Source organism: Diabrotica virgifera, chromosome 6 (genome assembly GCF_917563875.1).
Source record: "Diabrotica virgifera virgifera chromosome 6, PGI_DIABVI_V3a".
NCBI classification, from domain to species: domain Eukaryota; kingdom Metazoa; phylum Arthropoda; class Insecta; order Coleoptera; family Chrysomelidae; genus Diabrotica; species Diabrotica virgifera.
The window spans coordinates 65,701,191-65,719,099 of NC_065448.1; the positions used below are offsets into that span (position 1 = coordinate 65,701,191).

Consider the following 17,909-nt stretch of genomic DNA (forward strand, 5'->3'; position numbering starts at 1 on the left):
CGCATAGACGTCATTATAAAGGGAAAAATAATAAAAAATTTTTTTTTTCAAAAGTTGAAATCGCGCAGAATGCCTAAAGTTACAAAAAAAGACAAAGTACCGGTAATTTTCAAAAACACGTAAAATTACAAAAAAAAGTCTGTTTTCGTTCTAATAGTGAAAAAAGTGTTGTCAAGAGTGTCCTTAATGCATACAAAAAATAATTAGACCTGTTCCCGTTTATCTGAATTCGCGCAAAAAGCCTAAATTTGCAGGTTGTTTCGTAAAATAACGATATTGCATTATTTTTGACGATTTTTAGACATATTCCAAAACCATACCATTTGTATTTGTAATCTGTAATAGTGTGAAAACCATTCAAAATTGTTTTCCTAATCCATAAAAAAGACTTTCAGACCTGATATTCCTTAACTGTATTCGCGCAAAAGAATAACGCTTACTCCCCGTCGCGTCGCCGGCACCGAGTGAACTCGCCCACCCGTAGTTGAACTCGCACACGTTACTACTTGATCAGTGAACCAGGTGGTAAATACATTGGTCATGTCACACCAAAGAAAGGGACCACCAATGAAATTGCAGACAGTATTTACGAACATTTAGAAAGGAAGGAATTTGATATAAGATATAAGTGCAGTAGAGGACATCGGATGTGATGGAACAGTCACAAACACTGGATGGAAAAGCGGTGTTGTACATAACATTGACGTTAAGTGTCGTCGTCCTTTATAATGGTTTATCTGCTTGCTACATTTCAACGAGTTACCTTATAGGCATTTGTTTGATCACTTGGATGGAACGACAACAGGACCAGTTTAATTCAGCGGTCCAATTGGAAAACAACTCCCTGGCTGTGAGAAACTCCCTGTTGTAGATTTTGAGCCGATCCAATCAGAAGAAGTCATTGATATCACTAAAACCGATCTGAGTAAAGATCAGCAGTATCTCCTAGACATTGTCAGAGCGGTCAACACAGGAATCTGTAATCCAGAATTGGCTGCTAAGAATCCTGGACGCATCAATCACTCTCGTTGGCTAACCTGTGCTAACCGGGTTTTAAGATTGTATGTCTCCCAAACTACTCCAACAATTGAGTTACAGACTCTTGCAAATTACATAGTGAAGACATATGCACCTGTTTGGTTTGATATAAAGAAAAACTACACTGTGAAAGATTGACCGAGGCATATTTTGAAGGTATTAAAACAACCAGACATCTACCGGACAATATCAAGAAAATCCTTCATCCAGTAGTTCAAAGGAACGCATTCTTCTGCTACCCTGAAAATATGATGTTGGCTATGATAATGGATGAAAGACCACACATTAGGGAACTTGGCTACAGGAGGATCCTAAAATCCAGAAATGAGCCATCAGCTGAAGGTGCGTTAGGGAGTTTAAAATACCTTCAATAAATTTTAGTGCAAACGACTATACCGAACTTATTGATTGGTCAATCTGTAAGTTAACACCACCGCCACTATTGTCCAAGATACCAACTGCACATATTACTTCTTTATTGAAAGACCAAACTTTACCAGAGCTTAAATACCTCAAATTCCTATGCCACACAGTCAGTTGAGAGGTGTGTAAAACTGGTTACAGAAGCAGCAGAAAAATTGTGCGGGCATGAAAATCGAGATGGTTATATTCGAGCTATACTTTAAAATCAAGGCAGCTGATGCCCACATTTAATTCAAAGTCAGAATTTAAAGGGGCTTCTATGTAAATAACCTTTTGCCTACAACAAATACATACATAGTACAGAGTAAATAATTACTGTAAATATTGTAAATAACATTCACCCTGGTTGGTTGGTTGGGTAGGGTGGGGGTGGGCCTCGCCTTGCAGCCACGTCCTCGTCGTGAGTCCTGGGTCATTTCAGCACAGATTAAATGTTGAAATGAGCTGAGAGCTGCAATATGATGTGTTGGCTAATAAATTTGTTTGTAAATCACTTGTTATAGTCTTTACAAACCTTAATGTGTTAAAAAACACTCATCAGATATGGAAAACCGCGTTTTTACGGGACTGTACAACTTACGTATACTTCACTTTAGACCTATTGCGCGCATACAGTTAAGGAATAACAGGTTCGAAAGTATTTTTTATGGATTAGGAAAACTATTTTGAATAGTTTTTACACTATTACAAATTAAAAATACAACTTGTATGGTTTTGGCACATGTTTAAAAATCGTCGAAAATAATGAAATATCGTTATTTTACAAAACAACCTGCAACTTTATGCTTTTTGCGCGAATTCAGTTAAACAGGAATGGGTATAATTATCTTTTGTATGCATTAAGGATACTCTTGACAACACTTTTTTCACTATTAGAACGAAAACAGACTTTTTTTGTAATTTTACGTGTTTTTGAAAATTACCGGTATTTTGTCTTTTTTTGTAACTTTAAATTGTAACTTTTTAAATTTGAGTTCAAATTTGAAAAAAAATTTTTTTATTATTTTTCCCTTTATAATGACGTCTATGCGCAAGTTTTCCGTGCTATTAGAATTGTATAACAGAAAAAAACCCGTTTTTCGATCCACCCTAATGTGTATGGCTCACCATAATTCTCTACCCCGGCGCAAGCTTCGTGAGATTAAAGTCAACATTGCTCACACATTACCCAACCATGATCTGATTTTGATTTGGAGTACAGTTCCGAGCAATAAATGCAAACTTCTCCTTCGTCTTCATCATCTGAACTGCTATCCCTTTTGGTTCTTTCTCTTTTTTCTTTTCTTCGTTTTGGAACATATTTCTTATTTTTTCCTTTGCCTTTCCAATTTTGTTTTTATTCTAAATTTAGTTTTGGTTTCTTGATGAGCTTTTTACCTATAGACCTCTCCAGTTCTTCTTTATAAGGTGTTGAGGTTAACACAGTTGTTTTTCTCTCCTTTTATCATTAGGGTTAATTTTTCTTTCTATCTGAGGAAGGGCAACTAGTTCTTTGGGAGTGACTTGAAATTTATTGACAGAGTACGAACAAGAGGGTACCGCATTAGCATAGAACTTATTGCAAAAAAGAGGAGGAGGAGTAATATGACAATTTTCCTTATTTTCAAGCACCTTATGAGATTTTTGTGGTGTAAAAGTATCTGAAAGCAATGTATTTGGAGAATTCTCATTGTCTGAATCACCATCAACTTGGTTTTGTGATAATGGTGGTGTACGAGGTGGAGTGCGCCGATTATTTTCTAAAACGGAACCAATCATCGGATCATTCATCGGTGTTTCTGTGGTTTCAGCTGGTTCAAACATCCATTCTTCAAAAGGAGGAATTCTGGATTGAGAGGTTGAATGCCAGTCTTTCTAAACCTATTCACAGCGGTTTGAACGCTAGCAGCTATCATATATGCGTTTCCGAAAAGTTTTCCTATTTAAGAGAATGTGATTGGTCGACCTGGATGTTGTTGCATCCACTTTTGATCTTCTGACGTATAATAAGTGCTGAGTGGTGACACGAAACTGACGTCTAGGGGCTGAAACCGATGCTTGGTATGCGGAGGGAAGCAAAACATTACAACACCAATATCTCTAGCTTTCTCTATGACCTCACAATTTTTTATGTGGGTCGTATGTCCGTCCAAAAGTAAAAGAACAGGATATTCTTTTCAGGGTTTTAAAAACTCAATAAAATAACTAAACCAATTAGAAAAAATTTCTTTTTGCATCCACCCTGACGAATGTTAGAACGCTCTACTGCCAGGTGAAGCATAATCTAGCAGCTCAGGTTTTGCTCTGGACCTGGGAAAAATAAAGGTATGCGGCATAAATACACCAGAAGCACTCATGCAAATTTCCACAGTAACAAGAACACCGCGTTAAGCTGAAGATATACACCCAACTTGCCTTTTCCCACGCAATGACAAACATTTCGATCTTTTCTTTGGCATAGTCATTATACTTGTTTCGTCAACGTTGTAAATCCGTTCGGGTGGTATTTTATATTTCTCAAGCACGCCAGTAAGCAATGAAAAATAATTTTAACGACAGGCCTATTAACCTTCCGATGACCAACCTTTTTTTGTTACACAGATGACTAAGGGGGGGAAAATGACCCCAGGTCAAAAATGTCAAAAATTACAATTAACAAAAAAATAAAGTTTTTTTTTTAATTTTTATTTTTTTTGGCATGGACTTTATGTCATTCAGCCAGTCACAACATGAGTATTAGTGTCATGTGTAGTGTTTATGTTGAGTAAGTGTCTTGTTACTTTGCAAAGTCGACGTCATTAGCGTAAAACTACTAGTAGTTACACATAATAGACGCTATTTTACTAAACATCAACTTCAGAATATATTTTTTATTCCTAAAATATAGGGAATTTTTTTTATTTCAAAATATGAGGATATCTAGAATGATATTAACGTCAAATAAAAAAATAATGAGTTAAAAATTAAAAAAACTTTTGAATTTATTAATGAAAAACATACACTGGGGTCACAATTTCCCCCGCTTGGTCATCCGAAGGTTAAAACCCATAGCTCTAGCAAGAGATGTTGGCTCAGGGGTACGAAGTTTAAAGCGTTTTACATGTCTGCTCATATGGGGACAGGGAAAGAACTAACTACTAAGATACTGGGGGGTCGAAATGGGGCTAGTAGAAGGAACAGACACATAAAGCCTCGTTGCAAGACGGCAGCTCATTGGTTGTGCGGTGGCTAAGTCGCAGATTCGTTAGGGAGGGTGAAGGGGTGTTAAGAAGACTAAACTACTATAACAAATACAAAAGGGTACTTACTCAGACTAGAGGATCTTTCTACTATTTAAAAAAAAGGACACCGTTCGAAGTAAATCCTCTGGTTCGCATATGGGTACTTACTGGACATATTCCGTCCTTACGGGTACCAAGTGGGGGGACATTCATCTTCGATTCCTCTTTGGGGTTAAACTGGGCTACTCTTTCTCAACACTGGCTTCTATGCCAAATTCCTTTTCTTCTACTCTAAAACTTACACAGTTGCATTAGACATCTGGTTAATATTTTTCCAAAAATGGTTACAGAAAGGAAAGGTACATTTTCAAAAACGTTTATTTAAAACTTCAATCTTTAAATTTCCTTTAAACAAAAAAATCTGTATTTTTAAACATCTTTTTAAAAATCTTTAAACAAAAAACAAGAAATGATTGACGTGATTGACTTTACTATGGGGTAAAATCAATGGTAAAATATCTACAAATTCTTTACATTACTTCAGTACAAAAAAATCTTCAACTTTACAATATTTTTCTATCAATACAACAAAATTTAACTTTGGTTAGCAGCGTATGTCAACACAAGATTTGACGTAGCTTTCAAATGTCAAAGTCACTGCATCAACCATTATGAAAGCAAACCATTATTGTATAATATTTAAACTCTTTACCAACAACTGAAATTTTACTATTTACTCTGGATTTATTCAAAAACAAAAAACATCTCATACCTTTCTTTTTAATAAAATCCAATCGTCACACTTCAAACACTACACGGGGGGAAAGGGGTTCATTTAGACACAGGGGCTTCATTTTCAGTAGAACAGGAAACAAGACGTCGGTGTCCTTTTGACACGAGGCGTGGCGGGGCATTCAAAACGGGACAGGAAAGACATTTCTTCGGTGAATCAGGACCAGAACATCATAAAACAGGAACAAAGACTTCTACACAATGCCGGCTTATAGAACTGCGTCATACAACTCATAGGAGTACCCGATTTTCACCATACAAATCCATTATCATGGGGTAAAAATCCTCCTAGAGCACTCACTACTGGTTACTAGATCTTCATAGCTTCACAAAACGACAATACTATACTTAATACCGGCAAAGGACAACGGGCAACGCCCTGTCGGGTGAGTACCGGCAGCGGAGCAGATCCTACCCCTTCAAATTTTCAAACCGGACTAAATTGCGCTTCTCTTTGAAGCTACGGATCGAGAAAAAAAACGACGCAAATACCGAGCGATTTTGATCCTTAGAGGTGCTTACTTGACAAAAAACTCAGTTACTTTCAGATGGACTAAACCATTTTTTCAAGGGAAGTACGGTACTTTCAGATGGGCTAAACGATTTTTCAAGGGAAGTAGGGGTACTTATCCAATGTTGCGCAATATTTTGTAACACTCTAAACAGGGACGGCTTTAAAATATTCATATGATATACAACTGACAAAATAAATTTGAGAATAGACATTCTTTTTGGGAATTAGGATATAAAATTAATGAATGCTATTAACAAAACATTATAGCGGGAAATCCAACTGCTATAAGTTTAACGGTTGGATGTCTTTTTGGAAAGCTGTGTAACCAAGCTTTACCGGCCATTTTTTTGTCTCTATAAAATGGATTATCTTACCCATTGCGTTGAGCTAACTGAAAAGCCAAACTTCGAAAGTCATTCAAAGTAAAACCAAATAGTCGTGATTCCAATAACAAAATGTGTTCCGCCAAGTCCTCCTCTTGTTCCGCTGTGAAAACCGGTCTCTGACGCCCTAGTCCTTTTTGTGCTGAATTTTCTCGTTCGTGAGTTCCATTTTTAATTCTTTTTACTATGCCTTCAATAGTTGTTAGAAGGTACCTTAAATTCTTTAGAAGCCTTAAGATATTCCCATTTTTCCATCAAGAACCCCTTCCACTGCTTTGCACATACTTTTCTCATTCCAAGACTGCCGATCACTTTTTCTTTTATATTTGCCCATCTTTTAATAACTCTAAAAAAATTAAATTTAATATGCTTGTTAAAAAGTATCTACGTTTTGGTTGGACAAAACGCGATAGTATCCAGTTTTACCCAACCACTCGATATCCCATTTTACCCAACTAAACACTGAATAATGTTTTTGAAATTTTTCTACAAAAAGAAAACAGTTATCTTAATCACAAATATCGCAAAACACACTCAGATTACATAGAGAAACGTAAAAAATACTCACTGGTATTTATTTTGTTGATTTAAACTTAATAAATCTTAACTAACTACGGATGAAACCACAAACCATATATACTCATAGACGTTTCACGTAAATTGTCAAGGTCAAGACAGCAAATTAGTTTCCATTCCAATCCAGAGATGTCGCTGTCAGTCAATTATCTTGTCATACTTAACAACTGACAGCTGTAATTTGTTATTTACTTTTTATTTTACAGTTTGTGGCTTAATTATTTTATTATAGTGGTGTTAAGTTTATGATTAGATTTAATCACAATTTTAATCAATTGTACTTATTAACCTCCTCCCCGTTCTTATGAGTAGAATTTTTAGTTTACATTGATCATCCCGTGTTGTGTTTCTCCACATTTAAAAAAACAATATATTAGATCCTGAAACAGTTTATTCCAATAACAAATGTGTCATCAACATTTCGGGCCTATATATTTTTGGAAGTTTGTAAAAGATTATAAGGTAATATTTATCTGAACAATCATCTTACAAGATTCTTTCAAAAATTTTCATTCAACTCAATATTACACATCAGTGACTCAGTGCTTTCATTTGACACATGGCAGTAGTGTTTAGCATTTTGAAAACAAATTGGAATATTTGAAGATTTCAGTAAAATATTGAATAAAACATTGAATTGTCTTTGTGTTGTTTTAATTTCCTGCGAAATTTCATCAAAAATCACGCAAAATTTATAATTTGAAATTCCCACGTAACTAAAATTTGTCAATTTAGTTCCCATTCCAATCAAGAGATGGCGTTAATTCGATCCGAAACATTAACATGGTCGTGAAACGTCTATGAGTATGTATGGTTTGTGGATAAAACTAATTAGCATAACCTTACTTTTTTAAACAAACATTTGCCACAAGTCACAGATCAATAATTAATCATAGTAACCTCTTGCTACATTCAAATAGACCATCCCATAAACATAATGGAAATACGAATGCAAAGACTGCTATTACCTCGAAACTCCATTTTTGGGTTAGGCCACTGTTGATCTGAGCGCCTCAAATTAATAGTTGAAAGACTGGTAAATTTTGTACACACTTAAATAAATGAAGGAAGTGAAAAAAAGTATATTAAAGTCTGTAAATATATTTTAATTTCCTTAGCTAAGCGCTTTCGACAAAAATGTCATCTTCGGAGCTAACGGTCAAAGTATAAAAAGAAGTACCACTACTTAGAGCTGTGTGTCTGTGCATCATATTTAGAAATTTTGTCTGCTGTGCAACTCCGGATGATGAAAAATTAATCAAATAATAAATACATGTAAAACAGTAGAAACAACCACTAAAACGTTACAAACATATAAAATTTTAAAAATGTATAAACACTTTCAATTTCTTTGCAAAACTAAAATGCAGCAGCAGCTGCATAATACTCTGGTTAAATCGGAGAGTTCAGGAAGAGTCTATACCGGTTTCGGAGGTCTTTTGTCCCTCATCAGTAGTCAAATATCCTCTTCTCTCCGATTTCTCCAGGCATCACACTTTGGGCCCTTCCGAATTGCAAAGAAAGAAATGTCACGGATGAACTAGAGCCATCTACCGAAAAACAAAGTAAGTTATCAATCGAAGTAGCACAGAAAACGACAATAAATATCGTTACCATACCACCAGATTAACAACAGGTGGAATACATTCTTTGGTTACACCCCCTGAGATTTTCAAAATTATAAATAAAATAGGATGCCGAGGAAATTAAGATGAGAGAATTTTAAATAATTCACAACTCATCTACTCAGCGGTGGTAAAAGTTACAAATTCCTAAATACTCCTACAAAAGAGTAAATGAATTAAAAATGTATAAACATTTTCAATTTCTTTGCAACACGAAAATGCAGCAGCTGCATAATACTCTGGTTAAGTCGGAGGGTGCATAAGGAGTCTATACCGGTTTCGGAGGTCTTTTCCCCCTCATCAGTAGTCCCATATCCGATTCTCTTCGATTTGTCCAGGCATTACACTTTGGGCCCTTCCTAATTGCAAAGAAAGGGATGTCACGGATAAACTATTTTGAAAATCTCAGGAGGTGTAACCAAAGAAAGTATTCCACCTGTTGTCAATCTGGTGGTATGGGAACGATATATTGTCGTTTTCTATGCTACTTCGATTGATAACTTAATTTGTATAAAATATTGTTCATGGTAATGGGCATCACCCAACTATTTCAAGTGATGTCCAGTAGTTGACTGACTTTTTTGTCGATAGCACTTAGCTAAGGAAATTAAATATACTTATACACTTTAATATACTTTTTTCACTTCCTTCAGCCTCAAATTAAAATTCCCTACGGCTCTGAGAAAGAACTCGACTTGCCGGGAGAAATCTGGCAACACTGTCTTACACACCAACTCTCCCTCTCATGTACCCTAACAGTTTCGCCTCGCTAAATTGCTCAGTGTCGGCCCAACAGCCTTAGAAGCTGGAGATCCCCATCTCTGTTACCGCCAATGTTCATGCTGCGATAAGCTTTCTATTAATCAAAATGGATTTCACCTAGTGACGTTCATCATCAGTTAATTAAAATTTATGGGTAAAAGTGCATATTTGTTTAACATGTTCGCAAATGGTGTAGATAATTCAGTAAAGGTCAAGCGGATGACCATCAGATTCATCGTGAATTTCCGTTCGCCCTTCACTGAATCATTTTTACTCCTACACTATTTGCGAGAATGTTGAATAGATATTATAAAAATTACCCATAAAATTCGATTAACTAATGATGAATGTCAATAGGTGAAATCCATTTTGCATTAAAAAAAAACGTATCACAACATGTATTTTACATTGGCGGTAACGGCGAAGTGGATCTCCATCTTCGAAGACTGCTAGACCGGCCCTGAGCAATGCAGCGAAGCTAAAGTGGTGGCTTCTATTTTCGTCAGTATGTTTTCCACCCATTTGTTTATTGTGCTTTCTTCCAGTCCAGTATTCTTAGTCTTCCTACATCGGTTTTAACATCTTCTAAGCTCTTCTTTGCTGGTCTTCCGCTGCTCTTTTTGATTGCTCCAACTATTAAAATACTTTTCGTGCATGTGCATGTCTATTTGTTGACATTTTGTAGACATGTCCCATCCAACGTACTCTTTGTATGTATGTATGTATCGGTTTTAGAACGTCTTTTGACGTTGTCCGATGCCTAACTTCCACGTCCTTTTATCATCCCATTGGCCACCTCTAAGATCCCTTGTACTCATTGCTTTGGTTACCCCTTCTTTCCATGTCTTTTTGGGTCTTCCTCGTTTTTTGCGGTTTGGTGGTACCCATTGCATGATCTTTTTGGGCAATCTTGTGTCTTCCATTCTTTGAACATGACCATACCAAATCAACTGTTTTCTCTCAACGTCTGCTGTTAAGTAACCATCTATTCCAATTCGTCGTCATATTTCCTCATTTCGAACTCTTTCCCTACGGGATATACCAAACGATCTTCTAATCACATGCATTTCTACAGCTTCTAATTTTTTTTCTGTTGTTCTCGGTTATTCTCCAAGTTTCTGCTCCGTAAAGTAGGCTGCTTTTAATAAGTGTTTCATAGATATTGTATTTTCGCTCTATTCCTATTTCGGAGCTCCAAAATATTCCATTTAGGCAGCCAATTGTTCTTCTAGCTTGTGTTAACCTTTTCTTTATTAAACGCTTTTATTTAGTTCAATAGATTGCGTCAAATTTTTGGATGTTAATTTGACTACCTTTTCTTCCATGCAAATGAATGAAAATTTGCAGACATATGCATTCGCGGTGACAATACACGAATAGACAACAAAAAATTTTTGTTTATGTTTATTAATTGTTTAAATAAAAAAAAAACGATTTTAATGGAAAAAGGCCTAAATTCTCGTGTTTTTTACAATGTAGAAACTTAAAACTTTTACGGATGGTAGCTAATGATATAACCTATTAGGGGAGTGCAATTAGAACGAAAAGATACAATGTTTCGGAAAAAATCAAACAAGGTTATATTTTTCTAAAACTTTTTTTGTCAGTTTATAAATATGTTAAAGTAAAAAGTTCTACTCACAAATTTCGCCGCTAATTGTTTATTAATTGTTTAAACAATAACAATTATTTTGTATAAATAATGTTAAGAATATGGGTGAATTCAACATTTTATTTTGATAAAAAATGTTTTTACTTAAGTTTTGATTATGCTGAATTTGAGATTTAAGACAAAGATTAGGATGGCAAATTGTATAATTTTGCCAACTCTAACATACGCCTCAGCCGCATGGGGGCACACGTGTAAAACCAATAAGAAAAAAATACAAACCATCCAAAACCACATGATCAGGGAAGCTCTGAATATACCTACATATGTCCCATTAAGATATGTATTTGGACATACGCAACAAAAGAAAGTCCTGAGAATGATAGACGAAAGAGCACATGAAATATTTAACAATATCAGACACCATCCTAGCAGATTATTAAGAGAATTGACTAACTACGACGAAAACCAAAGAACGGTACATAGACGGCCTAGACAGCAGTTAGCTGGATATAGAGGAAACCCTTAATGAAAAATTGAGATAACCACAGAATATCGAAACACAAATGTCGCCCTTCAGGCACTAAGTACCCTTCAGGTAGGTCAAATGGACCATAGCCGCGGAATGTGAGCATCAAGGTCACGTACCGACAGACGTGGGCTTGATGGCCACACCTTTCGGGCGCTCAGCCGTCGAGGAGAACAAAATTTATTTTGCCAATTCGCCGGCTGAGTGACCGAGCACACACGGTCTGGACAGCAAGACACCGATTTAGATTGGTGCCTTGATGTCCGGAACACATTTTTTTAGGACTCAAGTCCAAAGTAAAGTAAAAAATTAACTTAGTCATTAATAGGGAGAAAAGCTCTTCTAGCTACCCCTAAAACCAGGTGGCTTAACCACATGAAGTAATACAAAGGGTGTCCCATTACCCAGGGCATCCAAAGTAACATTAAGATCAACGCCTCCCCATTCGGTATGTCCTTCGATGGGGAGGGGTGGAGGTATAGCTTGGGGGTCAGATAGGTACCACTCCATTACGGGGTGTGACCGGTTTGATCTTCGGACATGTGGGTTCCACTTTTCCATTGGAACACACATGTTCCCCGGGGCTGGGGTTGATACGAGCATGTGTGTGTGTGTGTATGCTGGATCCGAATCTGACATTACAATTTGCAAACTCAGAATGGCGGATTCAAAATGGCGGATTTTTCCTAAAAATCCTTAAAAAGTAGTTGTAAAATCCGATTTTTTTTTATAAAACGTGTTTGTTTACATATATGTGAATATTTTTGAGAGGTTGCTGAACCTGAATCAAATTTTGATAATTTAAGTTATAAAATGGCCGATCCAAAATGGCGAATAACTTAAAACATAGTTGTAAAATCATAATTTCTTTACAAAATATATTTATTTCTACATATTATATTTATTTTTGAGAGCTTTGATAAACCTAACTTAAATGTTAACATTATAAACTGTAAAATGGCGGATCCACAATTCGGATTTTCTAAAAAGAACATAAAAAAGAACATTTTTCTAAAACATTTATTGTCTTTATTTTTAAGAGGTTGTTGAATCTGAATTAAAGACTAAAAATTTAAATTTCAAAATGGCGGATCCAAAATGGCGGATATTTAAATGAAAAACAAGTAGAATCCAATCAAACAAATATGGAATTTCATTCTTAAAAAAAAGATAAACAAATAATTTTCACAATAATATTAAAATTTAAAATGCATTAGACAGAAAATTAAAAAAACAAATTTTTGATTAGAAGGATATAATTACATACTGGAACATAGTTTTTAATTCCAAACAACTTTCCTTTATAAAAATTTTCGATATTGTGAAATATAAAGGTACTTTACTCTTGAGTGAAATTCATATTTTTTGACATACCTCGTACAAAAGTAAGGAAATTTGATATTAGATGGTTGCGTCTTATGTTATATATGATGTACAGTATTTTACAAAGAATAACTTTTTTTCGTAAAACTGATATTAAAAAAGTTATCAATAGGTTCCAAGTTACGCAGACATACTGTATAAGAGCTAAAAAAAATTTTTTTGTTGAACATTTATTATTGTTGAAGCTTATTATTAAATGTATTTTAGGTAAGTTTTACAGAAAAAAGTTTTGATCACTCTGTATATACATTTTTTCAGCTGGTCATTTTCGGTTTTTGTATTACATTTTTGTTATCTTTCTTACTTTTCTCAAAAAGAAATTGTTTATTTCATGTTTGAACTAAAATAATTCAGTGGTTTTTAAAGATTACATCCTAAGCTTTAAAAAAATAGCAACAAAATTGTATTAGATTTATTCAAACTTGAGTAATACCGTCTTAAAATGGTGGAAATTCTGTAAAACTACGAAGTTTTCAAAAATTACATTTTTTGAGACATCGTATTATTTGAATTAAATTTTTGAGATTTTTTTTGAATAAAATATCGTTTAGTAAGATTATTGAGAGGTAAGTTGTGCAAATTTGAGAGTTTTATAAGTAAAATTGTATTAGTTACACATTTTTAAATCATTTTTAAACAAAATTCATGTAAGGCTCACTTTCCGCCCACACCGTACTTATGTCCATACATTTTATTTCTTTTTATTGCAACCATAAGATAGCTTATTTTATCTTCTTTCATGTCCAATTTGTAAAATTTCTTTTGATCCATTAGTTAAAGAATTACATTAAAAAAACTCAACCGTGCACTTCTTCCAACGCTAGTTTACAGTGCGCCAATGTGTGTGAGAAGGGTGACTTTAGCGTTATAAATAAAAAATTACAGAAGCTAGAGATTTAATTTTAGAAAAATCTTTATGTAAGGTTTTTTTGTAAAATTTTCTGAATTTTTCAATGGGCGAGTCAGTTTTTTTCTAAAAATTATATTTTCGGAGTTATTTAAAAAAACATCTAACTTCGTGTTCATTTGTTTAATAAAAAATGAAGCACCCACTTCTCAAGTAGAACTTTTTGATATGTTGTCTATTAAACATTTCTTAATGAAATTACAAAAAGTTTTATCTTGTTTGATTTCTTTCGAAGTGAAAATCTAAATGCACTCCCCTATATACATAATTTCACTTTTTACGTTAATTGTTTACGTTATGCGTCATAAATAAACAATAAAGTTTTAAATTTTGAACACTCATATATTTGTTTATAGAGTACGATGCAAGTGAAAGGAATAAATTCGTTATTTCGTAAAAAGGCGACTTGAGCCCTGGAATGCTACCTGAGGTACACTTGTACCCCAACCTTGTTTGTAAGTTACACCAATTTGCAGTAGTGGGTGTAGAAAATATGAAAATAAACTTGTGAATAATAATATAATAAAATATTTTTGTATACAAAATAAATTCTTAGCATGTTATCTTAAGACTGTTTTTGTCATAAGTTCTTAAAACATACATATATAAATATTTTAGGTCGATTTTATTTGGGGTACCACTGTACCTCGATGTAGCAGATTGAGTTTAGAAAATAAGTGTAGCAATCCAGGGTTAAGGAAAAATCCCGAAAGAGGTCGATTTTATTTTTAAATTACGTTATTTTGGCATATATGTCATACTAGTGACGTCATCCTTCTGGGCGCGATGACGTAATCGATGATTTTTTTAAATGAGAATAGGGGACATGCGATAGCTCATTTGAAAGGTCATTCAATTCTTTATTCAGTAATATAAAAATTTATATAAATATTTGTACAGGGTGTCCAAAAACAATTTTTTAATTAAATTATTTGACAAAAAAGAAGAATGTATGTAATTTATTAAACGCTTTTATTTAGTTCAATAGATTGCGTCAAATCTTTGGATATTAATTTGACTACCTTTTTTTTATGCAAATGAATGAAAATTTGCAGACATATGCATTCGCGGGAACAATACACGAATAGACAACAAAACATTTTTGTTTACGTTTATTAATTGTTTAAATAAAAAAAAAACGGTTTTAATGGAAAAAGGCTTAAATTCTCTTGTTTTTTACAATGTAGAAACTTGAAACATTTACGGATTGTAGGTAATGATATAACCTATACATAATTTCACTTTTTACGTTAATTGTTTACGTTATGCGTCATAAATAAACAATAAAGTTTTAAATTTTGAACACTCATATATTTGTTTATACAGTACGATGCAAATGAAAAGAATAAATTCGTTATTTCGTAAAAAGGCGACTTTAAGTAAAAATCCCGAAAAAGGTCGATTTTTATTTTAAATTACGATATTTTGGCATATATTTCATACTAGTGACGTCATCCATCTGGGCGCGATGACGTAATGGATGATTTTTTTAAATGAGAATAGGGGACATGCGATAGCTCATTTGAAAGGCCATTCAATTCTTTATTCAGTAATATAAAATTTATATAATTATTTGTACAGGTGTCCAAAAATAATTTTTTAATTAAATTATTTGACAAAAAAGAAGAATGTATGTAATTTATTTAACCCAGAATACATTTTACAGTTGCCCGTAAACAAAAAAAAATGTGTATTTTAGAAATAAACATTGCTTTTCGATTAAATTAAAAAATATTCAAGCCAGCTCCCGCCAGAAACCTGCCTCTTGGAAGTTTTAACATTCAATTTAAGCGAAAATCAATGATTATTTGTGATATAAACATTTTTGTCTGGTTTCTGACAGCAGTAAAATGTATTTTAATTTAAATTTAATAAGTTACACACATTCTTCTTTTTTTTTAAACGCTTTTCTTTAGTTCAATAGTTTGCGTCAAATCTTTAGACCTTAATTTGACTGCCTTTTCTTCAATGCAAATGAATGAAAATTTGCAGACATATGCATTCGCGGGAACAATACACGAATAGTCAATAAAAATTATTTTTTTTATGTTTATTAATTGTTTAAATACAAATAAACGATTTTAATGGAAAATGCATAATTCTCTTGTTTCTTACAATGTAGAAACTTAAAACTTTTACGGATTGTAGCTAATGATATCAACTATACATAATTTCACTTTTTACGTTAATTGTTTACGTTGTACTTCATAAATAAACAATAAAGTTTCAAATTTTGAACGCTTATAACGAAATATTGAACGAAAATATATTTGTTTATATAAAAATCGTTTTTATCGTAGTCTTAGAAAAACCACCGGTGGAGACGTTTTGTGCTACAATTAACATTAGAATTCGTTTTGGCGTATTAATTAAACGCTTTTCTTTAGTTCAATCGTTTGGGTCAAATTTTTGGACGTTAATTTTACTGCCTTTTCTTCAATGCAAATGACTAAAAATTTGCAGACATATGCATTCGCGGGAACAATACACGAACAGTCAATAATTTTTTATGTTTGTTAATTGTTTAAATATAAAAACGAATTTACCAGAAAATGCTTAAATTCTCTTGTTTTTTAAAATGAAGAAACTTGAAACTCTTACAGATTGTAGCTAATTATATGAACTATACATAATTTCACTTTTTACGTTAATTGTTTACGTTGTTTCATAAATAAACAATACAGATTGTAGCTAATTGTATGAACTATACATAATTTAACTTTTTACGTTAATTGTTTACGTTATGTTTCATAAATAAACAATAGAGTTCCAAATTTTTTGCCGATTTCGACTACTTTTCATGTTTGTTCATCATATGGTTTATACATATTTTAATAAACATGACGATATATTTTAATGTTTGAAAAGTGTAAGACTAAAAAGTAAAAAATAAAAAAATATGAAAAAAAAATTTTAGGAAACGCTTTTCTTTAGTTCCGAGTGACTAAAATTAAAAATATTAAAAAATCAACTAAAAAGCAAAAAATAAAAAATAAAAATTGAAAAAATCCAACACATTCGTCAAAGAAAAGCGTGGGGAGAAAACCGTTTATTCGATGAAGGCGCACCACGCTTTTCTTTGACGAATGTGTTGGATTTTTTCATTTTTTTTTTATTTTTTGCTTTTTAGTTGATTTTTTAATATTTTTAATTTTAGTCACTCGGAACTAAAGAAAAGCGTTTCCTAAAAATTTTTTTTTCATATTTTTTTATTTCCTCATCGTCTTTTCCATTATATCGAAGATTACTCCCAGGTACGTATATTCACTACAGGATGTGATTTTTTGTTCATTATCCTCTAGTCCGATATTGGATAACTCAGCTCCTATGGGTAGGTATTTAGTTTTTTCCACATTAATTTCCAAGCCCCACTGTTCATATTCCTCCTTTAGTTTTCTTGCCATATACTGTAGGTCGTCTTTATCATTAGCTGTGATGACTTGGTCATCACATTTTGCAACATATATCTTGAACAAAGTTGGTGAAATAGAGCAGCCCTGGCGCAGACCCTTGTTAACTATGAACTTTTTAGATAGTGTGTTGCCAATTTTTACTTGTGATGTAGTATTATTTGTGCGTTTACTTTTTATATTTTGCTTGGTTGCTTGTATAGCTGCATTACTTCATTATTAATTGTTTTTTTTATACGTCGTCATTGTACTTTGCTTAAATATTCCAGAGGTGGACAGTGAAAATAACTTTCTAAAATTATCGAATTAGGAAATTCATTTCGTGCCCAAATTTCGTCTGCCTTGTGGTTTTCCTTGCAATAGACCACAGCGCTACTATTTGCTCAGTTCAATATGATCCGGATATTAAGTTTCCTCACGGTTGAAGCAATTTTAAATTCCTTACCAGGTTATCTCTTGACTTCAATGTTTGATGCTCGTTCCACCCAGGATGTTTTAAAAATTCTTTTATAGCACCATATCTCAAATCACTTAAATTGCTTGTGTTAGTGTCTAAGGTCCCACCCTCTTAAGAATATCCGAAAATACATAAGGAAAGTCTGTTGGTCTTTTATTGACAAATCAATTTTATCTGCGCGCTGTTTAGTTTTAGGCGAGTGATTCAAGTTTGTTTATAATATTCCTCAAATAAATGAAGCTGTTAAGTGGTGTTATTAGCTACTAATTAATTCATTCATTCATTAAATTTGTTCTTGTAG

General features: G+C 33.4%; 1 protein-coding gene across 3 annotated transcripts in view; it reads left to right on the plus strand.

The window, feature by feature from the left end:
- Nucleotides 1-17,909, plus strand: part of LOC114329157 (hemicentin-2) — an 869,111-nt gene that overhangs the window by 307,154 nt on the left and 544,048 nt on the right. The gene's annotated exons all lie outside the window — the stretch shown is intronic.